Below are 27509 nucleotides of genomic sequence, written 5' to 3'. Positions count from 1 at the left end.
TGAGACAGAAAATCTCGCTTAAATAAAAAGCAAAGCAAGGACATGTTCTGAAATAAATAAATTTTACAACAAAAAAAAGAAACATCTTGAAGGAACCATTTCAGAATGATCCATATTGCTTCTTTGTCCAGGAGATGTCTGTATTGCCAGCGACCGCTGACCAGAGCCAATAAAACAAGAGGCCTGCTTTGTGAGGAGAGAAAGCAACATGGACTCGGCATGTGACCTTTGCTCCGCCTCTTCCCGCCACCGCAGCAGTGTTCTTCCATGTCTGTGTCGTAACAAAAGCGGAAGGTCCTGCCCTCTTAAACGGGCTAATGCCCCCCCTGAGGCTGATAATTGACAGCTAATCCTCTTATCCTCCGTTAGGAAGGATACCTCTGCAGTAGCATTTCTAGCAAGCTTCGTTATTTTGCTGCATCATCTTTCAGCAAAAACAGACACATGAGTGAGGTGGTAGTTTAGTAGTTATGGCATTGGAACTTTAACCCCAAGGTCAAAACCCTGCCACGCCAAGCTGCCATTGCTGGGCCCCTGAGCAAGGCTCTTAACTCCATCGGCACTCAATTGTATGAATGAGATAAAAAGAAATTGTAAGCCGCACTGTATAAGGGAGTAAAATCATGGCAGTGATCTCCAGGAATATAAATCTGTAACCACCACTGCTTTATGGAATGATTTTGCCAATTATTTTTGTTTTGCTACACATTGTGATCATTATGATAGCGATATGCATTGGTGAACTTGGATTTGGTGGTGGGCGAAGTACACAAACCATGTACTTGAGTTTAAACTACATAAAAAAATATATTATATATATATATATATATATATATATATATATATATATATATATATATATATATATATGAGAATTCTTCAAGGCAGGCAGAGAAGGCACTTGAAAATAAAGAATTAGTTTTTCTTTTCAATTACTTAAAAGAAATCGTGTAAATAAGGACAAGGGTGTTGTGGCAAAGTCAGAGTCAGGAGTTTCTTCCATCATTTATTCCTCTTAAAATGTTCTGCTTGCTGTTGAACTGATGCCAAAGTGTATGTTGGTGATAAGTAGATACACCAAGCAGCAATGGAAACAAGTTCAAAACAGAGCGCAGGCTCTACTCTGATTGATGGATTGTTGCATACTTGACTCTTTTTTTTTTTTTTTATCCACTCATACATAGAAGAAACAACCGATTCTGCAAAATATAGTTGGGTAAAAAGTACAATGTTTGAGTTTGAAATGTAGTGAAGTTAATGTAAAAGTCTCCCCAAATGGAAACAGTTCAGTAGAGAACAGATACATGAAAAAACTACTTAAATACAGTAACAAATTACATTTACTTTGTTACACTCCACCACTGATACATTTTAGCAAAAGTCAATATTTTTTGGATCTTGCCATACCAAGAGTCACAAAAATGAAACTGGAGCCGTAGCCAGAATGTGCAAGGCAGACAAAAATTATCATCGTGGTTTGCATATTGTAAGATTCATTGACATTTGGATTGCAAACATCAAACTGACAAACAAATCAGGTTTGCTGCTTTGTGGGTTTAGTCACTGTAGAGGTCGTCAAACAGGTGTTTCATTTGTGGGTGCTTTTGATTTACCTGCCAATTTACATCCTTGTCTTATCTTAAGAATAAGGTGTACTGATGGTGGAAAAGAGGTTTCTCCACAGGCATGCTGGGTTTGCTATCTGTGATAGGGTAAGGTAAGCTTGACAATCTGGGAGGCTCGGACAGAGTGTGGACACCCTGGTAGGGCTGTATGAAGTATATCCTACTAGATACTAGTCCCATGGCACTTTAAGAACCTGTAGGCTTCTTCATAAGAATCTGGAATCTCTTGGTTTGGGGATGGAGAAGTACTGGTTGCATGGATTGGTGTGATCTTCTCAGCATGATTCTGGGGCAGAGAATAATGGAAGGAAATATTTGAATGATTAGTATGATAACAATTAATTAGTGTTCATGTTTTTATCAACGCATCCAGGTCAGGAGTCTATACAGATTATCTGCGCAAGTTGGAAAAATATGGCTTGGGTGTTTTGGGGGTATCTGCATACTAATTATTGTAGATATGTGTTTTGTGAAGTTATTTTGTGAAGATGGGTGCATGTGGTCCATCTGGTGTTTTATGTTAGTTACTGGTAGTCTCTGATTTATGATGGTTCGACCTATGGTTTTTCGATCTTACGATAGCGATGAGACAAAATGATTTTATGTTTAGCACAGCAGGCAAACTTAATATTTTTATTTTTATATTTCTGGTGTTTCGAATCCCAGTTTCCTTTTTATCGCCGTCGCTGGACACTAAAACAGAAGGCACTGATTAGTCTTATCAGCTAGCGGTGTGCTTCGTAGCTCTACCCTCCACTCACAAACTGGCAAACAGTATGGTAATGCAAATTGCTTTGTTTTGCTATATTATGTACTATTATTTGAAAATTATTAACAAATAACAGTATACGACCAAATACTAATCACCATGCCTTAAGACTCCTGGGTGGGCTAGGCCATGTCTTGACTTACGCTATTTTGAAGTTACAATGGGGTCATTTACATTTTATTTCATTTAAACGACTGAGGAGTTGAGGGTCAGGGTCCTTGTGGTGACAGCTTGATGGTGCTGGGATTTAAACTCAAAACTTTGTAATTAACTCAAACTCAAAAATCCAATACTTCTTCATCTACTACGTCCGTCAGTCAAATGCTGTGAAATTCAAGAGGGTCTTTAGTGACAGAATTCAAAAGACGTATACCATCTGAACAATGACTTGATGGCAGCAGGGCAAATGCATCATGGATTAATACAGCATGTAGCCTTGTTGCCCAAGGTCTCCTTTACCTTTAAAGCATCAGACTTTAATGCACTCCTTTGTGTTGTCCTTTAAGCGATGTATCAATGACCCAGCAAAAACATGTGCACAGGCATTTGTTAAGCTGTTATCAATGGCATCTCGGAATTCATATGAGTGACAAACAGGATGGAAACACGGTGACGGATGAGCAGGAATCCTATAGCAGTGCTATATATTCGAGCAGGATGTCAATGCTGCCGAGATAAGCGCCATATATATTTCGACTTTTGACAGGAGGTGAGAGAGAAGTCAAGTAGGAATGATTACAGCTACCTAGGAGTACAAATAAGCACGACTGGACAAGATATACAGAGAGAAGATCAATTCACATAAATGCCTCGTTTTACACGTTGCTTGTCCGAAATGCTGGAAATTGAATTTAGATGAGTTGCATCCCACTTATGGTAATGGATCCTGCCTTTCGGCTCATCTCCACAAGCGTTTTTATTCTGCCTTGTTGCCTCGCAGGTTTTAGCCTGCCGAGCTTAATTGGTGAGATGCACATCTTTCACCGTGTATAATGAGACAAACACCTCATTTTCACTTAATAAAAACTATTCTTAAGTATTTTTTACTTCTTTTTAGAATGTATTGGATGCACAATGTGCTGTTTGGAGGTGGTTGTGTCACTGGGAATGCAATGTAACTGTACAAGACGAATGTGTGTGCTAGTAAATCTTCTTCAGGATCTCCAGTGGGAACAATGATAGATTTTGGTGTTTGTTGAAAAATATTTGTTTAATGGTAAAAATTGGAGTAGGAAACATTTACTGATTGAAGGCAAATACTGTAGTTGGTATTTTATTGAAACCTTTGTTGTGTGTGATGGTTAGAATGTTGGTTTTTGATGTAACCCTCTGGTGATTGATGGTAAGAATGTTGGTGTTTGTTAAATAGAATGTTGGTGTTTGATGATGCAAATGTTGGTGTTTGATGAGAATGTTGGTTTGGTGGAAAGAATGTTGATGTTTGATGTAAACTCTTAGTGCTTGCTAGTAGTAATGTTGGTGATGGATAATAAGAATGTTGGTGTTTGATGTAAGCTGTTGGTGATTGATGATAAGTATGTCAGTGTTTGGTGATAGGAATGTTAGTGTTTGATGTAAACTTTTGGTGTTTGATATTAAAGATGTTGGTGTTTGGTGATGAGAATGGTGGTTGATTAAAGCTGTTGGTGTTTAAGAGTAAGAATATTGGTGTTTGATTAGAATGATGGTGTTTGATGTAAGCTGTTGGTGATTGATGATAAGTATGTCAGTGTTTGGTGATAGGAATTGTATTGTTTGATGTAAACTCTTGGTGTTTGATATTCAAGATGTTGGTGTTTGGTGATGAGAATGGTGGATGATTAAAGCTGTTGCTGTTTGAGAGTAAGAATGTTGGTGTTTGATTGGAATGTTGGTGTTTGATGTAAACACTTGATGGCTGATGGTAGAAATGTTGATGTTGATGTTGAGAATGTTGGTGTTTAATGTAAGCTATTGGTGATTGGTGATAGGAATATTGGTGTTTGATGGGAATGTAGGTTGATGTAAGCTGATCGTAATTGGTGCTAAGAATGTTGGTGTTTGATGATGAAAATAATGTTGGCATTTAATAAGAATGTTGGTGTTTGTTGATAAGAATGTTGGTGTTTGATAGTAAGTAGAAGGAAAAAGCTTGTACCTCTCACCCCAGTTACTCACCTGTTGTTTTTTTTCTGTTGCCAGGTGGTTTATTGCTTGCTGGCTTATTAAATAAACCCCTTGTACATTTATCTAACAGCTTCGCTGATTTTCTGACGAGTGACTTCATATTATAGCTGTCAAAGATACAGTAATTAAATATAAACAACAACTATTTACAGACAGGAGTAGCAGAAGGAAGGTAAAAAAAAAAAGGTAAAGCATGATACATACACTTTAGTAATACTTTCGTTTATTGTAGTAATAATCATAGATTTCGAAAAAGTTTCATGTAGCATGTGAATTTTTTTCAGTAAAAAAAAAAAAGCTGGTCATCTGTAGGGCAAGAAGGTTAATATGTGTGTGTATTGTGTAGGGAAATTTCAGAAGAGCTGTAGAGGTGATCAATACCATTCAATTTGGAAAATTCCATAAATTGATCCACTGATTTATGCTGATGAATATTGCACTACAGGGAGGGGTGAAGGGGTTCTGCTGAGATTGATTTCAGCTTTTCATTACTGAGGGTTTTTTTTTATTTTATTTTGCTTGATGGTTCGCAAGAGTGAGGTCAGATCCTGTGTCGTCACCCAGACCTTCATAGCGGCAGTTTAAAAAAACAACAAAAAAAACAGAATAATAAATGTTTATAATTAAATTATATATATTTTAAATGTGTATTATGATAGTTGTGAATACTATAATTTTTTTCATTAAGCAGTTAACAGAAACTATAATTGAAAAAGTGTTTTTCAAATTATAAATATGAATAAATGGTACACAATAAGACTGGTGTTGGCTGAAAAATTTTAGTATTTAATGAAGAATGGATTTGATGGAGAATATTTGTGTCTAATGATTAAACTGTTGGTGTTAAACACAAGAGGGTCCAAATGTTGGTGTTTGATGGTTTGAACTGGTGTTTGTTCGTAAGAATATTGGTGTTTGATAGTTTAGAATGTTAGTGTTTGGTTGTTAAAATGCTAGTGTTTGAGGATCAAAGTGTTTGTGTTTGTGTTCGGTGGTAAGAATGTTTGTGTTTGTGAGAATGTTGGTCTTCAATGGTCTGAATTTGTTTTATTTGATGGTGTGAATTTTGGTAGTTGATGGTGAGAATGTTGGTGTTTGATGAAAGTTTTTTTTATGAGGAATTTAGGTGTTACATGGCAACTGTTGGTGCTTAATAAAGAATAGATAGATAGTTACAGATAGATACAACTTTATTGTCATTGCAGTACAGGTACACAACAACAAAATGCAGAAATACCAATAGTAGCATTGTGCAAAGTTACAAGTGCAGATGAATATGTAAATTTATTTCCAACCATTAAATATATAGGCTTTGAACAGTAAAAAAAGTACAGTAACAATAAACATGTATAAGATCTATAAGCGAAATGAAAATTTGTAATATGTTCAAGAGGTGTGTAAAGCACAATATGTGGAGAAATGTAGATATATAAATTGAGATATGTGCACTTTACAATGGTACAGAAGATATATACAGTGTATATACAGGTGGTAGACAGATATATAGATTATAATCTCGGATATGCTATTAATACCTGTGTCTAATAGTAAAACTGTTAACTGTTTTCCTCATTAAAGGTCAGATTGTTGGTGTTTGATGAGAAGCATCAATTTTGTTGGTGTTTGATGGTAAGAATGCGTTTGTGTAGGATGTAAACTCTCAGTGCCTGATGGTCAGAATGCTAGAGTTTGTGTTCTAAGGAATATCAACATAAGTATTACAGATGTATATAATCAAATTTAATTCAATTTGATTTTTAAATTGCTTTTAACAATAACAATTCACAGAACTAAATTAATTATGAATATGAATTTTTAAAATTATAAATTCATCCTTATGAGTTTATCCCTAATGAGCAAGCCAGAGGTGATGACAGCTGGTGAGGGAAAAACTTCCTGAGACAATATAAGGAGGAAACCTCGAGAAGAAACCAGACTCAAAGGGGAACATGTTCTTATCTGTGTATTTATTCATTAAAGCTCCTTTATTGTTAAAAAAATATTGTCCTAATTTGACTTCTGATACTCTAAAATCATAGAATTTAATACATGGTGACTTTACCAACTCAGTCTTCCAGTCCCGTAGATGAAAACGGAATAATGTTTAGTAATAGAAGAAATATATAAATAAAATCTAACCACATTATTTCTACATTAAGATTTTTATCAGAGAGAAAATCTTTCAGGATCGATTCAACACCGGAGGGCTTTTGGGAGAACAGATCATCTGCTTGCTCTTTAGTTAGTGTTTATTCATGCGCATGATGAACGTCCCTGAGAGAGCGCTATCAAAGCTAATGATGACTCCATAAAGGCCAATAAAAAAAGTAAACAGCTGTAAGTGTGTTGCGGTTTTGTGTCCTTTTTTTTAATACTAACTAATTGAAAGAGGGTTTCGAGGGCCTAGCAGAGTAAAGCCATACTAATCAATATGTGAATGAGAACACGGATTTGGAGTTAGCCATTGTGCATCAGCGGCTCTGTTTTAGTCGATGTAGGAGAGTGTGCACTTGGTTGATGGTTAATGGTCAGGAGGTGTTTGAAAAAAAAGCTCGGCCTCGGGCTCGGCCTCTCTCTTAAATGATCACACTAATAGGGTGAGCTAGGTTAGCTAGTTTTACAGTCGCAAGAGCATCAGCATTGAGACCCAGACAAATTAAGAAGTATTTCTCCTGTTTTGTTTTTTGTTTACTCCATCCAGATTATACCCCACATCTTTCCCGCTCTTCTGAGCTTTCGTTTGGTGATCTTAGGGGCTGAAAACATTGCTTTTGTTCCTCGAATACTAACACTCACATTTGCTAACACACACATTTGTGCTACTTTTGTGGCTAATCGCAATGTCAAATCCCTGTTTAGAATGAGTATTTTCCTTAATATGATATGCTAAATGCACCAAGGAGTAAAATAATAAACAAGAAGATGTTTGGGGAGTTCGAAAATGTTGACCTAGCAATTTTAAGCTGCAAACAAGAGGCTAAATGAAGCACCAGCTCTGTTTCCTTTCAGAGGTTTCCGTAAAACCTCTGAAAATCCGTGACACAATTTTTGGGTAGGTCCAATATAAGTATAGCTGGCCAACCCTCCCAGATAATTAGCCTCAGTCTCCCAGGATGCTTTGCACTACGTGGTTATTTTCCTGTACTAGCATACACAAATTTTTTTCCCCTTACTAAATATAAATATAAAATCTTTACTGTAATTTAACAAACGCTCGATTTGACACCTGTGAGGAAAAAATCTTGTCTTTATGTACCCCAATATAAAGATTAGCTCTGCACCTCATGTGGACCAGATTGTTATGTTGATACGAGTTCCTGACTTGAGTTTATTGTTACAACTATTTTCAAGAAATCTATAATTTTTGTGTTTAGTATTTAGTACATATAATACAAATATAATTGTGTAAAATAATATATAAACAAATAAATAAGAAATATTTAGTACAAATAGTAAAATTTCTTTATACGTAACAGAACATTCAAATGTGGACAGATTTCTTGGGACTCGAGAAAAAAGAATCCACAATTTTCGCTGAAAATTGGAATTGGAATTGTATTGAAAATGAATTGGCATCCATCATTGTGCTTGTGCAATAAGTTCATCTGTGCTAAGTGTCTACTAATTAGGGGAGGTAGCTCAGCGGTTTAAAAAAAAATTGGGGTTTCAAGCCTAGTTAGCAACATGTTGCCATTTTTGGGGCCCTTGAACAAGGCTGTTAACCCTCTGTGCTCCAGGGGTGCTGTATCCTGGTTGACCCTGCGCTCTGACTATGTGAAGAAAAAATTTCTTAATTTCAGAACTTTCTTCAAAATTTTTGAGTTTGTGAAATTCTTGTGCCCCGAGCCATTTATTAAATTCGCCTTATTTACTATATGGGGTATTAAAATGTTTCAAGATCGTCACAAAAAAGTACTTTATTTGTCTACGTTGACACACCTTCAAAACCCTAGCGCTCCTGCCAATTCTGGAATGTGCCATGGAAGTCTTCTTTTTGAAGCTTGTCAATTCATGCTGAATTTCCTCAATGGTGTCAAAACAGTGATATTTGAGCTGGTTCTTCATCTTCGGGAACACCAAATCTGGTGAGAAGGGTTTGTGTGAAAATAAGATCATGTGGATTGTTCTCAGACAATCATCATGCAAAACGTTAAACGAACGGGCATGTTGAAGGTCTTCCTGATCTCTCGTCGTCTTCCAGCGATGTTCTTTTTGCTCTTGAAGCGTTTATTGCAGCATCACCGTATGTCAAACATCTCTGTGGCAAATTTTGCCCAGTTCCATGCAGAATTTCACGTTTGCTCTTCTAACTTGATGAAATCGCAGACGTGGTCAGAGTAGCGCCAGTTACACTATTAGTCTCGAAAGTTTTTGACACCACCTCATATATAGCACAGGGACTGCTAAAACCTTCTTTAGTAAAAGATGCTGCCTCGATTGGCTGTCTGAAGTAGTGTCCACCATTAGCCCTTTCTGTGATCAATGGGGTAAGAAAGGGTGTGGGAAACACATGTCTGGAAGCCTCCTGTTCCTTATTACCCCCACAGAGGAGGTAAAGGGGCCATCAGGGTTGTCTTCAGGGCTGACAGTCTGATTCATGTTTTGATTAGTTTAATCCAGCAAGCCCAGAAAAAATAAGCTCACTCTGGCCACTGGAGGACCTCTGTCTTTATTTCTCACTTTCTCTCTCCCTCTTTTGGTCTCTCTCACTCTTAACTCATCTGTGTTTCAGCCTTTCTTTCTGAGAACGATGAAACCGAGCTGTCGCTCTCTAAAAGATAGCATCGCCAGCTGACGCCCTACACAGCGGCGTATCTCAACCCGACCGCTTTTAGTTATCGGGGCCACCATCAGGGTCAAGGCTGATGGATCATAGAGAGGTTTTTACATTAACAGGAAGGGAAAGAGCCTGTCCGTGGCCCTGCGATGCTGGATCATACCTGCACGGTTGAAATTAGATGCTATTTTTGGGTGGGGGTGGAAATAATGGAATCCGGGATAATGGATTAATTAACAAAAGGTTAGAGGACAAAAGATTCTTCATCAGGTTCCTGCTGAATCTCATTTATTCAGGTAACTATTGACTGAGAAGCGCATGATATCCGGGAAAGATGTATTTTTTAAATTAGTTTTTTTTTTTTTTTTTTTAGTTTCCTGCGATAGAAGAGTGAAAAAGGAAAGAATCCAAAATAAATAATGATAGCTGAGTTATACCTGGAAAATGATCTCAGTTTCATTACATTACATTCATTACATGTAACACTGTTATCTAAAAGTAAAAGGTGACGATACAAGTAATTATTTTTACAGAAAAACTGTCGTCAAAGGTAATAGCATGCTAACAGTGCAAAGTCTTAGAGCACCGCAATTTCTCTTTCCGTTTCAACATAAAACAGTGAAAAAATTCCCAAGCAACACAAATTTGTGTTCTGCATTCAATCTGCATTAAAGAATGGAACCTTGTGCTTTTTATCCATTTATAGCAATCGTTTTATAGCAATAATTTATCAATAATCTTCCAGGAAAAAGTCTGATCTTACGTTTTAGCAACTAGAAACAATAGTTTTGTCTTTTATTTTTCCACAAAAAGTGCTAACTTCTAAATCCTGGATATTTCTCATGTCTGAGAACCCAAAGCTACAGTTTTTCGGTCTAATTTCAAAGCTGACACAGAAGACTGGAGACTCTTTCCATGAAGGAAAGAAAGGTGCTGGGGTCAGCCATGATACAGCACTCCTGGAGCACTTAGGGTCATGGGCTTGCTCGGCGCCCCAAGAGTGGTAGCTTGGGCTTGAACCCCCGACTTTCTGGTCAGTAACCCAGAACCTAAATCACTGAGCCACCACTTCCTATATTTATTGCCTCACAGAGAACAATCACTCAAAATGCCACCATATCAACAATCACTCGGGTTTTTTTACCATTTAGGTGAAATGTTTGCTTAGATAAATGCCTGTGCAAGTTGTTACTATGGGACAGATCATTTGTATTAATGAATGCATTAACGTGAGCCAGAGTTTGCACTTTATTCTGCTTTAAAAAAAAGTACATGTATAGGATCTCCTATATTTACGGTATATTCATTTTATTACAATTTCTGCGAGCCTCCAATTTGGACATCATAATCTGCTTAGAATAAACGGACAAACGTTTGTGAAAACCTGCAGAACAACATTCGTACGTCATTCTTTGAACATCCCATTCAACAATTAATCTCTATTTGCTGTTATAGTAAGCTCCACAATTCCGGGACGATATTCCACTGTGTTTGTGTAGATTTGTATGTACATTTCGTGCCACCCAGATGAGGATGAGGATGAGGTTCCCTTTTCAGTCTGGTTCCTCTCAGGGTTCTTCTTTATACCATCTATGGGAGTTTTTCCTTTCCACAGTCACCACTGGCTTGTTTATTAGGGACAAACTTACTATTATAATTTAAAAACTTATCTTTTATCACTAGTTTATCTGTGTAAAGCTTCTTTGAGACAATGTCCATTGTTAAAAGCTCTAAACAAATAAAACTGAATTGAATTAAAATGAATTTGTGGATATTAATTAAGCCACAAGAGCACTAATAAAGCTGAGGTCAGAGCTCTACAGCAGGTCATTCAAGATCTTCCACTCAAACGTGTAAAGCAAAATCTTACTGGAGTTGGCTTCCATGCTTGGATCTTGTAGTTCAAGGGAGGAAAAATTGAATATTACTGCATCCAGAGACTCATTTTACAATTGTGTGCTTCCAAATCTGTGGTAGCAGATTTCAAAAAGTCAAATGTCCCAATATATTTGGTACATAACAATAAGCATAATTAGCTTATATGCCTCGTGCTCGTTCTATATTGCTTGCCGTTTCAGAGGGCGTATCCAAAGAGCCCAAAGTCAAGGTTCTGGCGGATTATCATGGCTGTCGACGGCACTGTTTCGAGTTACTCCGTGCACCTTGCTAAATAGGTTTAAATTTTTAATTTGCTCGGGTACAAAGATCACATCATCGGAGGATAGCGTAGCTGTAATTTATTTAAGATGTCCTCTCAGCGGGGAGAGTGAGAGTTATTTTTGTTTCAGCTGAGGAGGAGAAGTGGATATGGGAGGTCTCGCCTGTCTCAGCGTACCTGAAGGTCACACCATGAGCCTCACAGGCGAACAGAGCGATCAGAGCTACACAGCTTGTTTGAATAGCGTGCCGTGGGGACGGAGGAAACCATTTGAGTGTGGACGTCTTTGTTGGTCTTAATTGAGCGGGAAGAACGATCGTGACATTTCAAGCGATTTCAATGCTATGGCTATACACTGGAGCGATTGGAGATACATTTAGAGAAGGAGTAGGTGCTTTTACTTGTCACACGTACATTAGAGCACAGTGAAATTCTTTCTTCGGATATTCCTGTGATGTTAAGAAGCTGGGGGTCAGAGCACAGAAATAATACGGGGTCCCTGGAGTTAAGGGCCTTGCTAAAGGGCCAAAGAGTGGCAGCTTAGTGAGACTGGGGGGAAGTTAGGGCGAAGAAACGCAAAGTATAAAATTGCTTGTTTTTTTTTATTAACATAATTTATTTTAACACTTTTGAACATCGCCGGTTTAAATTGTTTTCAAAACAAATTTATGTAAAATGTCACCTTTGCAAATTTAAAAAAAATGTAATTGTATAAATCAAACTAATTCAATACACTTTTTAATTATATTGATTAAATTGAGTATTCGATTCAATCGGCACAAAGTAATTTGATTAAATAAAATTAAACAAATGGAAAAATGTTAATTAAATTGTTTACATTTTTTTAACCCTATTTCGGTAATAAAAGTGTGTGTGTGTGTGTGTGTGTGTGTGTGTGTGTGTGTGTGTGTGTGTGTGTGTGTGTGTGTTTTACATTTAATATTCACATGTTTTACATGATATACAGTATATGTTCTACTTGACAATTCAACGTATTTCAGCATAACAAATGTCTGCACATAAGAAACCCACAAGACAGTTATTTATATATTAAATATTTTTATTTATAAATTAATTGATTCCTTTCATCCTTATTTATTTAGTCTCTCTCTCTCTCGCTTTGTGGAATTTGAGGAAGTTCTACTTATTTAACAAAAAAATTATTGACGCTGGACATAAAATGCAAAAGAATCCATATCTCTAAATTGTTATTAAAAAACGTTGCCAATAACAGGAAGTCATCAATGCAGAACAAAAAGATTTTCTCACATGTGCAGTACGAATCATGTTTTCAGTACGGATCAAGAAGCCACAGTGACACGTACCAAGAAAGAAAGTAATGTGTGTGTCTGTGTGGTTGTGTGTGTGTGTTTGTATGTGTGTTTTAGGTTGGCATTTAAAAACTAAGGACTCATTGCATTAATTCACTAGTGCTAAAGAAGTTTGATATACGCTGTATGAAATTTCATTTCAGTAAAAGCCTTAATTAACCCTTGAAACGCTTTTCCCCCTGATCACACATCACCAATGACCAATGTCATCAGCATTACATGTTAATGCACGTGTCTAAGTGCTGATCAGCAGTAATTTATTACATTTGTCATCAAAGCCGCCACTTATCTGTGATGGGGAATATTTTTTCCTCATTCCGGCTGCTGGACTTTGCCGGGGTTTGATCATGCAGCTCATCCTTAATGAGTGTGGATTAAAAAGGATGATCCGAGCTTTGCAATCCGAGACTCGCTTCAGGCCTCTAGAGGTCAAAGTCCAAATCCTTTCCGAGCACATATTATTTTTTTGGGTGTGTTTTTTGTTTTTGAATATTTTTTTAATGTCAATGTCAGTAGCACTCTTCCCATGAGTGGATACACAGTGATCATACCTGATTATATGCTTCACTAACTAATTTTCTTGCACATATTCGACAGATTGCTACTACGACTGATTTCCGGTTTGTTTAATATCTCTGGAGGCCATTTACTGAATTACAGCCGTGCGTTCGAAAAGAAAACGTGTAATGGTGATACCGTTGAGTTCACTGTATTATCATTATGTGTGTGTCTGTGTGTGTGTGTGTGTGTGTGTGTGTTAATGATTTATAGTAATTAATCCACCAGACCCTGTCCGGTATCCTGGACACATCTGTGGCTGTGTCGGCGAGGGCTGAAGGACACTGAGCATTAAAGCTTTGCTTTTTTAAATTCCATATCTAAATGTATATTTCTAAGATACACACTATACAGACAAACGTTTGTGGACACCTAAACATAAGATTTGCTTTTTGAACGGCTTTATCCACATTTAGTCCTCATTTGCTGTTATAGTAACCTCTACTCTTCTGGTAAGATGTTCTACTAGATTATTTGGAGATTTTGTGGAGATTCATTCAGATATAAGGGTGTTACTAAAGTCCAAAACTGATGTAGGTGAGGTGTGGAGGCCTGGGGTGCAGTCTGGTCTTCTAGCGGAAGTGAAGGGAAAATTTTCTTTTGGCTTACACATCCAAAGACATCAAGAACAATCGTGTGCCTCTAAATATGTGGTAACAGTTTGGGGAAGAACCATATATGGCAGGGAAAGTCAGGTGTCCCAATACTTTTGTCCATATTGTGTTAAGTGGCTTGCCTAGATTTGCAATAAGGTACTGTATATCAGTTGTGGATGGATGGATGGATGGATAGATGGATGGATAGAAGGATGGATGGATGGAAGGATGGAAGGATGGAAGGATGGAAGGATGGAAGGATGGATGGATGGATGGATGGATGGATGGATGGGTATTGCCCTAAGTGTTGTATCTATCAGTGCTGCATATAGTGATTGCTGTTGGGACAAACAACCTCCTGTACCACTGCTTTCTACAGCCGAGCTGAATTCATCCTCTGCTGAAGGGCTCCGCTGTTTCATCAGTAGGTCGTGGAGGAGACACTGTTTATAATCCAGAATGTGTGTGACTTTAGTGGCATTTTCTTTCCTGACCCACAATGGTAATGTGGCTGGTTGAAGTCTTCGATCTCCTGCAGTCCATCACCATCTCTTTGGTCTTGGCTACATCGAGGAGTAGATTGTTTTCGATGTAACACAATGGTACATCATTAAAACAAGCTATTCATGTGACACTTTCTAGCCAATCAGAATCAAGAATTTGACAGCGCTGAATTATAAAGCATTATAGTCCTGAACTTGATGTTATTTACACATTAACGCCTTATAAAACTCATTTATGGAGGTTCCCTGGTTCTTGAACCAGGTTTGGCTTCATGTTCGGCTTTGAGCACGAATCTTGGATTGCATCGTGTAAATAAAAACCACCTATGTGTATATATACATTTCTGTCTAGATCTTTCTTGGCTGTTTTCATTGTAATGCCTTTTATATCCTCAAATTATTCGTTTCCATCATTTCAGCGTTTTCAAAACCCCCTTTCTATTGTAGGCCCTCCAGTTTCATCTTGACCCCGAGCCATTGTGGGTGATTATTATTCAGCTGTTCCAGAGAGCCTCTGCTTAAATAATGAGTGCTTTTGCACTTATCTGCACTAAACATTCTCGCTATTGCAACTCTGATTCAGAGCGTCTGGAGCCAGAGAGAAATTTACAAGCCGTGAATTCCGTTTTGGGAAGCGACGTTTGAAGAGAACAATGAATTAGTATTAGTGGAGTGTATTGGCTGCATGTGCTAGACGACTGGACTGTGGCTCCATGTCTCGCTCTTACAGCATGTGGATAATCGCTTTCTTGTGGTTCAACATCTCTGCGCTGTGTACATTCCCATTACTTGGCATTTGTTCTCTCTGAGTCGACGCCCACTACGGTATTCTGGCAAATTGCAGCATGAAATCTGTAGTGCTGTAACTGCCAGTAAGCCTTCACTACAAAGTGTTGCATACAAATTAGCTTAACAGCCCAAGTCCAATATGTGAGACCTGGCCGGGACTGTGCGCCATGCATCCGGCGTGATTTACAGCTGGTCTTAATGTTCATTTCTTAATGTTTCCCAAAAGCATTGGATCTGACTCATATCTTCACCCGCAGTGTCAGAATCACGCCCTCATGAAGGATTTGTTTTCAAATACGGGTTTTGTATTCAAACCCATTTCCTAGCGTCCCTGTGCGAAACGGATGTAGGTGCAGGCCAAACGTGCAGTGGTCATGTTGCTCACGCAGTCCAAATAAAAAGATGAAGACTGATTGAGCATCTCTGGACGGCTCACAGGTATCGAGATCCTGTTTCATTTTTTATTATTTTTTTTATTTAATCATATGGCAGACAGCGAGAGGGGAAATTGTTAAACTACCCCTGCAACCTCATCCCCGTAATTGAATTCGTTATTAAAGTGCCAGTGTTAAGCCATAGCTCTGTCCATTCAAATAGCATAATCTTTGACCTTTATGTTGCTTAGCAACCAGCACTTACTGTTACCCAAATCCACTGCACGGTGAATGAATTGATTATGAATGTTATGATTTTATTTTGACCTGTATCCCTTTCAGACAAATTGTTCATTATTAATAATATACAATCTATTATTTATCGAATCATTGTTTGTGGAATAGCAATTACAATGAATAAATGACATTTCATACTATTGGTGTTTTAGAGATAAAATGAGTTTTACTGATACTCAAACTGAAATACTTTGCCATGCCTCTTAAAGCTTGCTGAAGGTGTTGAGGATTTCATTCTTGTGATCCAGTTCTTTCCAAAGCAGTTCAATAGGATTTAGGTGCAGTGACGGAGCAGGATATTCCATGATAGATAACACTCCAGACGACTGTTTGCTCTCTAAATAAAACTTTACAGATCTTGTACGCTTCTGTGTTTTGTTTTACGGGGAAGTCGGTTCTAATGAGTTGCAGTCTAAACAGAATTGCGTGGTGTTGAAGTATGGAATAGTAGCCATGTAGGTTCAGGATTCCTTTCATTTTCTCCGGGATATATGTCTCCAACCTTTTCCAACCCCAAACGATTACCGTATTTCTCGGACTATAAGCCGCTACTTTTATTCCTATGTTTTGATCCCCGCGGCTTAAACAACGAAGCGGCTAATTTATGGATTTTTCCTGGGTTTTTCCCGGTTTTACAAACTTCAAGCCAAAAAACTGAGCCCCATAACATTAGGCCAATGAAATTTCCGAACGGAAAAGAAAAAACGCACCTCACCTGTGTTCTGAGCTGCACGGCATCGGGAGAAAAACTTCCACCGGTGTTGATTTTTAAATGCACGATGATGCCAAAAGAAAAACAGAAGAGAAATAGTTGTAAAAGGAGGGAGGAAGACATTGAACAATGACTTTCTTGGTGGGCTACTGTTTAGATACAAGCCGTTGTAGCGCGTTGAGTCTGGCTGAAGGGAGAGCTCGCTAACTCCAGTTGCAACAGAAATCATATAAGCACAGACAGGTTTCCAAAACTCGTGCTTTTTTATTATTCTTGGCAACAGCGTTACGGTTTAGTCAAAGAAACTTAGAAATGAGCATTAGAAAATAATGAGGACATATTCCTCGGTCTTGCACACATGCAGTAATACCGGAAAAATGCAGGCTATTCCCAAAATGCCGCTCTGCTCTTAAAGGAGCCACAACATATTTCACCCGTTACACCGTGTAACAGTCACTGTCTTTCGGAAAAAAGCCTGTGTAAAGTTCATTAGTTTTAGTGTAGACACCTGCGGCTTATAGAAAGGTGCAGCTTATTTATGTTCTAAATAAAAATCTTTGTCAAATTCAGTGGGTGTGGCTTATATATGGGTGCACTTTATAGTCTGGAAATTACAGTAAGCTGTAACTATGTTTGACTGTGGGGGTGAGGCAGTCTGCTAACATCTTCACTCCTGTTTTTTTTTTTTTGTTTTGTTAGAGACAAATATTTGGACTCATCTGTCCACTTTCTTCCAGTAATTCATTTGCAAATTGTGTTTTTTTCATTTGCATAAAGGACTAAGTGGTTTCAAACTTTTGACAGGCTCTGTATAGTTAAAATTGTTTTCTATCTACCTAGAAAGGCTTCTAACTAAAGGGCTTTTTTTTTTTTTTTTTGCAAATATTTTAGTGTTTGATTTAAACACTAGTTCATTACTAAGCACAGATCATTTGTAATAGTTCTAAATGACGTGTTCTATGGTACTTTAATTACAAGAATAAGTGCTCTGAATGAAGTGTGTGCCATATGGATGGTTTGCAATTCATAATGATAGACAATTAAAAGCTTTGGGGCATTAAATCAAAAAGCGGAATAAATCATAATTTAGTCCAATATTTTCAGAAGCCACACTGATGTAACACTGGGTTTTTTTTTTTCTTTCTCTAATTTCCCAAGAGTAGCTGCTTGTAGTAGCAAAGCTTTTGGCGTACCGGGTTCATCACAGATCCGCCATCTCCCAATTTACAATACCCCATGATGCTTTGCCATCTGTCGCTACAGCGCCTGCTTTCCACTCCGACATGTTTGGAGCCGTGAGAAAACAAACGCGATTGGTCTTTTGCTCGGGTGTTGAGAGAGGAAATGGGATTCGATGCTCCACCCATGTTATATAATCCAACATGCATGCTATTGATAGCTTCCTAACTGTGTTCCACATGCGTTGTAGCCATCTGATTGGCAAAACATCGTCGTACAAGAAAGAACCCATGATGTGTAGTATCGTGTTGATAAAAAGAAGATTTTGATCATCCGGGACTGGTGTTAGCATTAGAATAGCACTATCCTGTGAGCCCCATGTTATATAATCAATCATTGGAAAGACTCATAGGGCTTCTTAAAAATACAACATGATGTCAACTAGCTGTGGTGAGAATTAACACTGATATAGTGTGCCTGTGTGTGTGTGTGTGTGTGTGTGTGTGTGTGTGTGTGTGTGTGTGTGTGTGTGTGTGTGTGTGTGTGTGTGTGTGTGGGAAGTAAATTGCCGTACATTAGACTAAATCCCAGGACAGGACACTTGACAGAAAGGTTTGTGAGGACGCAGCGCAGCCCTGCAGTCCTTTGGGATTGCTCTCAGCCGTTAGCTGTTATGATTGGCTGAGCTCGAATTAGAGCGCCCTGCCAGGAAAAGGAATCGTGTCCGGGCTGGTTGTCTAGGAAACCATGCCCCAAGAGGCTCCTGGGATGAGGGAAACAGGGATGGGTTTGATGAGGGAATCACTGTTGCTTGAGTAAAAAGAAACTAAAAGGAGAGAGAAAAATTTTTATTTCTTTACCCTGCAGGACAAAGTTTCAACAGTTAATTTTGTTGTCAAAAAACAACATACTTTTATTACTTTTGGAAATGGGCTCAGTGAAGATTCAGCAAGGAGATTACGTTGCTTTTTTTATTATTATTATTTGGCACAGTGCTGGAAGTCACAAGTGACCACTGAGTTGCATTTTTTACCACACAAATGCACAATTGTCTTAAGGGTATTTCCCATATTGCAATGTGAAATGGAGCAAAAGTTAATATTTTCCTCAGGAAGTTTTGACAAAAAACAAAAATTGGGGAAATGGTAGCTCACTGGTGAAGGTGTTGGACTTTTGATCAGATGGTCTTGAGTTTAAATCCCAGTACCATTAAGCTGCCACTAGTGGGCCCCTGAGCAAGTCCCTTAACTGCTCATCTCTGGTTTAGGGCATCTGACAAAAGGCTTAAATGTACATATTATTCATTAATAATAGTATAGTAATATTAGCAACACATTTAATGCTGCTTACCTCTGGAATCAGCTTGATCACACTGACAGGAAACACCATGTATACCTGATTGTATATTCTATCTATTATTGATGTGCATCTCCATATCTGAGGCTGATGCGATTCGCATCTCGATGCACAGCCAATGATACTATACATTAAAGATACGTATAAAGCAACTACCGATGTGATACGTCACGATTCACCCCGTTACGATTCAGTGTGATTCGATTTCAATTTGATTCAACACAATGCCATTCAATGCATTCCAATGCAATAGAAAAAAGATGCTCTGCAAATCAATTAAATACTGATAGTTCGCTTTTATTTCTTTGGTTTGGATAGTCAACAAATTATAACTTTACTTAAAAGATGAAATAATATCAGACTTTCTTTTCCTGTTCTGTCTCCAGGAAAAGATGCAGATCTAGCTCTGCCATGTTAATCTATTCCATGTGACTCTCAGGTCATCGGTCATGTTCACGTTGCAGCAGTGATGCTCAGAGAACCCGCTTGAGAAACAGTTTAGCAAAAAGAAATCAATCTACATATAAAATATTGGTCACAAATTATTGGTCACTTTCTAGAAAATAAAAGCACATCTATTAATAATTATAAAATAAATTGTTACTTACCGATGCATCATGATACAAATGCCAACTTGTATCTAATGCACACAATTTTTACCATCCCTAAAATATTATGTATATATTATATATACTTGTTTATTCTTGTTGATATTTTTTTAACTATTGTTTATTGTTTAATATGCAAAGAATTATATATAATAAACATAAAGATGAATAAATTTAACAACCAGTTTTTTCGTTCTCTTATTTCTGAACATAAAATAAATGTGTGTAAATGAACAGTAAAAAAATGTTTTTTAAATATCGTTTGACCAAAGCCCACAGATGTTAATACAGGATAGGCCACGACAGCATCACCTAAAGTCAAGTCAAGTCAAGTTTATTTCTATTGCGATTTTCACAACAGACATTGTCTCAAAGCAGCTTTACAGAATTTAACAGTTAAGGTGAACGATGTGTGTTTATCTCTGATGAGCAGCCGTGGCGACTGTGGCAAGGAAAAACTCCCTTAGATGACATGAGGAGGAAACCTTGAGAGGAACCAGACTCAAAAGGGAAACCCATCCTCATTTGGGTGATATCAAGAGTGTGATTATAGTCTTTAAAACAATACAGAACACTGGAGAGTGAGAACTAACATGAGTACTGGAGTGTAAGATTATCACCTCATGAAATATACATAATTGTCCAAGTTCCCTCTTTTTCGTTCTTATTCTCCTCCTTTCCATATAGTGAAGTCAACTGCCAGACACTGTATACAGAGTGGTTAATGAGCGGATGAGTAGGGGATATTAATATCAGTTCATTTAATCAAATTGAAAAAATCTAATGTAAGTTTTCCTGATTAGAAGTTTGAACTGACAAATTCAGAGGATTTTTTTTTATAGTACTTCCAATTCCAATAATACTCATGTAATGAGTATAAATACCCCCAAAGCAATACAGGTAGTCCCATAGTTACACTGGAGATTTTTTCCAATGACCCTATTGTAACTTGAAAACATCGAGACATGGTTCTGTAATACACAGGAGTCCTCAAAAGTAGTGATCAGTATGTTCTAGTACACTGTAATTTGTTAATCATTTAATTTGTACATAATTTAGCAAAAATAATTTACAGTACCGTACTCTATAAACTATACAGTAAAGATGTTTGTAGCAGCGGGGGCACGGATGAGCGCCAGTTAACGAGTGGAGGGCGGAGCTTATGCTGCTATGTTTGCCTGCTGCACCAAACGTAAAATATCGTATCGCTATCGTCATCATACGATCGAAAAATTGAAAGTCAGACCATTGTATTTTGGGAACCATCTGTATTCTATAATAAAGTAAAATTTGATCTTCCTAACTTTCTTATAGTATTTATTCTGTTTCATTGTATTTTTTTAACAAATAGGTTTCATTGTAACAGCAACAAAAACGAATAGGCAATTAAAAATGCTTACATTTACGCCATTTGATAGATGCCCTTTATCCAGAGCAACTTACAAGTACCTCTTTTATACAAACTGAGCAAGGAAGGGTTAAGGGCCTTGTTTAAGGGCCCAGCAGTGGCACCTTGGTGTTGCTGTGATTTGAACTCATGACTTTCCAATCCAATCTCCAATGCCTTAGCCACTAATCTACCACCTAATACTAACTCAATGTGTTATTATAACAGAAAGCTGTATAGGGCGAATAAATATTTACTATATAATAGACACTTTGCATGATGCTAATAAAAATCTAGGCTAAGGATTTTGGTGGAACTTGAAGGCTACAAAAAGTTTGAGCACCCTTGATGTAAGCACGAAATGATTGCAACACTTAAAAAAAAAATGCAGATTCGCTCTCGTCTTCCTGCGTAATCAGAGCGAGTGGTCAATGTCGAGCGTGTTCATCCTGCTGCCGTAGAGAAGTGGTCGTCATTCGGTAGCCCTTTTCATCCGTTTCTCTTTCATTCTCTGTTCATCTTAAGGTCCAGGCAGCTCGGGGCAGGAAGGAAAGAAAAAGAGACACTGAAGAGAAAAGCTGAAGAATGAAGCTACAGAACATCTGAAAACTACACAGTGGTAAGAGCAGTGGATTAAAGTCTAAAATTGACTTGCTATTTTTGTATTTGATACACTATATGGACAAAGGTTTTTGGACACCTGACTGTAGATTGGTATATGCATTTTGAACATCGTATTCCACATTTTGTCCCCGTATAATAATCTCCACTTTTCTGGGAATGTGTTCCACTAGAGTGTGGAGATTTGTGTTCATTCAGCCACAAGGGTATTAGTAAAGTCAGGTACTGATGAAGGTCATGCGAGGAGGCCTGGGATGCAGTCACAATTCACATTCATCACAAAAGGTGTTTAATAAGGTTGAAGTCTGAGCTCTATAGCAGGCAATTCAAGATCCTAAACTTCAACCCATGTAAAGCATATCTTCATGGAGCTCTGTGTACAGAGTCATTCAACCACTGGAAAAGTCAGGTGGCCCAATGCATTTGTCCATATAGTGCATTTCTGCTTAATCTCAATCATCCATGCTAGTAAGGTTTCAAAGTAAAACAAATATTCACAAACCAAAATGCATATTCTGTATGTCTGAGTTCAAGTTATTTAAATTCATGCATTTGACAGTTTTTTTTTTTTTTTTACATAAAGGACTTTTTTTTAGATATAAAGCCGTTTTTAGTGTCAAATTAAAATGGTGTCCTTGATTAGCCAGGTTGTATTTGGTGTCCAGGAAATATGCTCATTTTGCTCCTTATCTCGGCTAATGTAGCTAACTCGTCCAACTTTCCCATTCGGGAACTTCGAACTTTTGAGTTTCGAACGCAGCGTCTCGTTCCCTCCGGGAACTAAGGTTACATACGTAACCTAGAGACGATCTCAAACTGTGCTGAGAAACAATTCTGGCTATCCAAGATGGCTGCCTCTATAATGTTACAACAATCAGGATTTGAATACTAGCGAAATATTAAATGGAAGAATTACAAAATATTTATAATGTGCTCACAGTTTTCTTCTGCTTTTTATTTTTTATTTTTAATAAAAAAAAAATAATAAATAAATTTGGGGGGGGGGGGGGGGGATTTCCAGAGGAAAGCATGGTGGTGGTAGAATCAGGATGAGAGTGACCACTATGCTTGACCTTTAGGTTTCTTCTTTGACTTATTCCATAAATATCTGACTTTTTTGTGATGGTTTCTTCTGGGCAGTCAGTCTTGATTGTTGCATATTCTTTAAATTCTAACAGGATTTAATAGCATTTTGGATATTTTTTTATAAACCCCTCATCAATTCTTATTTTTAAGTGATTTTCTTTTTAGATTTTCTTTTTTGTTTTAACTGTAGATTGCTTTGCATATGCTGTTTTTTAAATGGAGATAAATTACATATAATCCCATGCCATTTCCAGGTTCTAACTCTGTGGACAAAAGCGGAAAAATTTCAAGAATAAGTGAATACTTATGCACAGCCCAACAGATAAGAAATGCATTTTCAAGAGAAAGGAAACGACTTTCAATCCCTTTGAAATGAGTACATAAGTCTGCATACGGTTTTCAAAAAATTTCATGCTCCTAACATGCGCTTATCTGAATAGCTGCTCTGTCATCTCTGTAATTATGTCTCCTCCTCCTCCTCCAGTGATCCAGACAGATTACTTATCATCTCTACCCAACCGGTTATTACCTTTATTGCTACTTGGCTAAATTGTCAGTAAATATTCGGGCCCTGGATGCTACGAGGTCCTCCGTTCCTCAAGGAATTAACTTCTAGTCTGCATTCAAGGCATTTCCTCATGAGTGTTTTATGTTGCTTTTATACAGTAGATCAGGAGAACCTGAGCGATTGGATCTAAAAAGTCTGTCTAGGTTGGGAAATGTTCTGACATTATGTGCCTGGGTTTCTTTTTGAATACATCACAAAATCCTGCTATTTTAGCAGGTGGGGTAAAAACTTTCACTGTTTTGCACTGTACATGCCTCCGTATGGATCAATGGAGCTCTTAGGCTTGCACTATCCATGCCAAAAAGCTGACAGATGTAGTTACTAGTAGCTGTGTGTGTGTTTGTATGTGTGTGTGTGTGTGTGTGTGTGTGTGTGTGTGTGTGTGTGTGTGTGTGTGTGTGTGTGTGTGTGTGTGTGTGTGTGCAATGTGCAGTGAATTGATTTTGGGTGTTAAAGCTATAAGAACACATTTTTGGTGGAGAGAATGAATGCGGCAGCTGAATCTACAGCTACAGCGAGCATATTGTGAAGGATAATAACTTTAGGAGTGAAGAGCCCGGGGCTTAGGCATATCTGGATGTGTGCGAGGGATAACGTTTAACACCACGCATATGGGTTTAAAAAGGATGCTGACAGCAAAAAAAAAAAAAATTCATACTCTATATGGACAAAAGTATTTGGACACGTGGCTTTTCCAGCCATATGTGGTTCTAATTTACATTTGGATGCGGTCCCATGACATTTTTTTCATTTACTTGAACTAGAAGAACCAAACATGTTCCAGCATGACATTGCCCCTGTGCACAAAGGCAAAGTCACAAAGCCCTTCTGGCTTAATGAATCCCCTCAAATCTCCATGAACACATTTCAAAATCTCCAATCTTTCCAGAAGATTGGAGGTTATTATAACAGCCGAATGGGGACCAAATGTTGAATGGGATGTTCAGGTGTCCACAAATATTTGTCCATATAATGTATATTTTAAAAGACAAAATCCACTCAGTATGAAACTGGGCTCCACCCAAGGAATGACATAGTACCTGTATTCCAGAGTTATACACATTTCCTCGCTCACCCTCAGTCACACTTTTTTTTAAAAGTAAGACCTCAAGCACACGACGTAACCACTGTTCAACTGTTCAACAGGTCGTATCTCAGATTTGCCTTTAGAAGTTCTGCCAACTCCAAATGAAAAGCATGAAGCCTGCTTTGAAAGAAATCTTTTAGGCATCTGCATGAATGAAGGGTTATCCCGGCTGATGAGCAGGGCAGGTGTGTGCTGATCGTCTTTAGTGTGTGTGTGCACCTTGTTGAACAAAAGGGATTAACTCCAGTTGAGGTGAAATAAGCAAGAATCTGCGTTGTGCGACACGAAGCTTTCCGCCTACGAGGCCTGCAATTAAACAGAGCTCGATTAATCTTTACGGCCTGCGCCCGAGGCGTCGCGAGCGAGCGTGCACACCGGCGTGCCTGTCAGGCTGCTTAATGCACCCTCTGGGCCTCTCTGGAGCCCCTCCTCCGATCTGTAGCGCGCTATAAAGAAACAGCAATAAATTACCGTTATTCAATTATCAACGCTCCAGTTATTTACTAGCAGTATTTAAAGAAATGTAAATGAAGCTTCGCCGTGTCTGGAGGTGATGAATTTTTATTGTGCCCGCGTATATTATTTCACACTGTTTTGCGTATCAAAGGCGCGTCGCTTTCCTCGACGTGATGGTAATAGAGGCGCTGATTAAGTGGCATGTCGCATACCTAAGAGGATCATTTTTTATTCAGGTTCATATTTACAGTCGAACCCGGAACTCGGGTCCGTGCGCCGCACGTGTGGGTGTGCGTGACATTTTTACAATGTATTACCATAATTGCTTAAGCTTTTAGCCCCATTTTACAGCATTATAACGGCATTATATCCGAGCTGCGGCTTTATCCGCCATCGGAAAACTCTCATCGAGCGAAATGAATTATGGCGTACCTGGGATTTGGCTCGTGGAAGATTTTTTTGAACGGGACAGAATTGATCTCACTATAAGGAGAAAATGGGATTTAACTGTGCCATTCATTGTTTTTCTGTGTGGTATGCTAAATCGGCCATTTTCTGTGCCTTTGGTGTGTATGTAACCTGAACCATTTATACATCAGAGCTGGGGAGGGTTAATGGCCTTGCTCAAGGGCTTAAGGGTGGGACCTGGATTTGAACTCACTACCATCTGTTTTAAAGTCCAACACGCTCACCACTGAACTATCACTGCCCAGAAATTAGTTTGAGTTGAACAGAAATTATATAGATCTGCACATGGAAGTAAACATCCCATCAGGGACCACCAGGTGTGACGTGGCTGCTCAGTGGTTGAGAAGTTTAACTTGTAAGTTGCTCTGGATAATCTTCCAAATGCCATAAATGTAAATGTACCAGCAAGGCAAGAAAGAGCCATGAACTGAGCAACGCAAGAACATTGAGGATGGATTTGGACTGTATTTCATATTAGATTAGATTAGATTGGATTTGATTAGATTAGATTCAACTTTATTGCCATTGTGCAAGGTACATGTACAGAGCCAATGAAATGCACTTAGCATCTAACCAGAAGTGCATTAGGTGCTATTGACAATAAATAACAGTATATAAATAAGGTATGAGGTCCATATATACAGGGATGAAGGTGATTAATGTACAGGAGGTGCAGTAGGTAATAATATATGGTGTATATATATATATATATATATATATATATATATATATATATATATATATATATATATATATATATATATATATATAGTTATATGCAATATACAGTCTACTACAATGGTTCAGGACCACAGGTTGCGTTTAATTGCCATTTAATAACACCGTAATAATGATGAACTTCGGTGCCACTCGGATGAGGACGGGTTCCCTTTTGAGTTCCTCTCAAGGTTACTTCCTCGTGCCATCTCAGGGAGTTTTTCCTTGCCAGTCGCCACTGGATCGCTCATTAGGGACAAAATTAGAATGAAAAGGAACAAACTTATACATTCTTTTATAATGGCTTTATCGCTGTAAAGCTGCTTTAAGACAATGTCCATTGTTAAAAGTGATATAAAAATAAAAATTAATTGAATTGAGTTGATTCAACTTGCAATCTTTGGTTTACAAGATTGACACCTGGAAACTTTCGCCATCAAGACATTATATGTGATTTCTGGTAGTTTAGGATGCTTCATTGTATTATCGTTAAAAAAATTTAGACATAAATAAATACATATATAAAAATCCTTTATGCTAATTGTAACTAAGGAATTATTTATAATCTGAAAAGAAAAAATGCTTTACTGCAAGACTGGAGACAGAAATCAATGGTGGTAATAAGTGGCATTTTGAAGCTCCGTTAATAACCAGGTGAAGCATGTTGTGGGTAATTCCGCACAGTTAAATAAATGGTAGCGCTCCGGCGTGCCCGGCCCTGTCGAGGCCAAAGTGCAGCGTGGGCGAATTTCTTTTCTTCTACAGAATCACCCAGGCCTTGTTTTGATTAGTCTGTCTATTGTGGGAGCCACAGGGCTTCGCTATAATCACAATCAGCGAGAGGAGGGAAAAGGCCACAGATTAATAGTGTGTAGGTGTGGATGTGTACATGGACCTCTCCTTTTTTTTTTTTGTCTCATCGATGATAGCGTGATTTCAGTGACAATAAATCAATTCGCACGAATGTTTACTATGCGGTCCAATCTATCATTCTGTACTCTTAAAAAATTATAATCAAAAATATATATATGACTAAATCCTTCATATCCATTAAAACATGTCTCACAATTCTGTGATTTTTTCCTCAAAATATCAACACTTAAATCTATGACTTTATTCTCAAAATATTTTGACTTAATTCTCGCAATTTCTACTCTATTTTCAAAATTTTTCAACTTTATTCTTGTAAATTCAACTTTATTTCCTTCCTACTATGACTTTCTTGTTGTATTGCTGCGCATTTTTTCTTTTTTTTAACGTAACATTAAAATCCAGTCATTTTCCTCTGTAAATTCACAAGTCAAAATGAGATTTTGTCAAG

The 27509-nt window shown here is 37.8% G+C and overlaps 1 protein-coding gene and 1 long non-coding RNA gene across 11 annotated transcripts in view; both read left to right on the top strand.

Moving 5' to 3' along the window:
- Positions 1-27509, top strand: part of ptprsa (protein tyrosine phosphatase receptor type Sa) — a 276827-nt gene that overhangs the window by 37023 nt on the left and 212295 nt on the right. For all 10 annotated transcript variants that reach the window (XM_083558977.1, XM_083558975.1, XM_083558972.1 and 7 more), the window contains exon 2: positions 21711-21804. The gene's annotated coding sequence lies outside the window, so the exon portion shown is untranslated. The remainder of the gene's footprint in view (positions 1-21710; positions 21805-27509) is intronic.
- On the top strand, positions 1072-5129 carry LOC310735222. The gene is made up of 2 exons (XR_014536246.1): positions 1072-1970; positions 2016-5129. It is a non-coding gene; the product is annotated as an uncharacterized lncRNA (long non-coding RNA).

Source organism: Silurus aristotelis (assembly GCF_946808225.1).
Source record: "Silurus aristotelis genome assembly, chromosome: 13".
Classification (NCBI taxonomy): domain Eukaryota; kingdom Metazoa; phylum Chordata; class Actinopteri; order Siluriformes; family Siluridae; genus Silurus; species Silurus aristotelis.
This window is presented reverse-complemented; position numbering and strand designations above follow the sequence as displayed.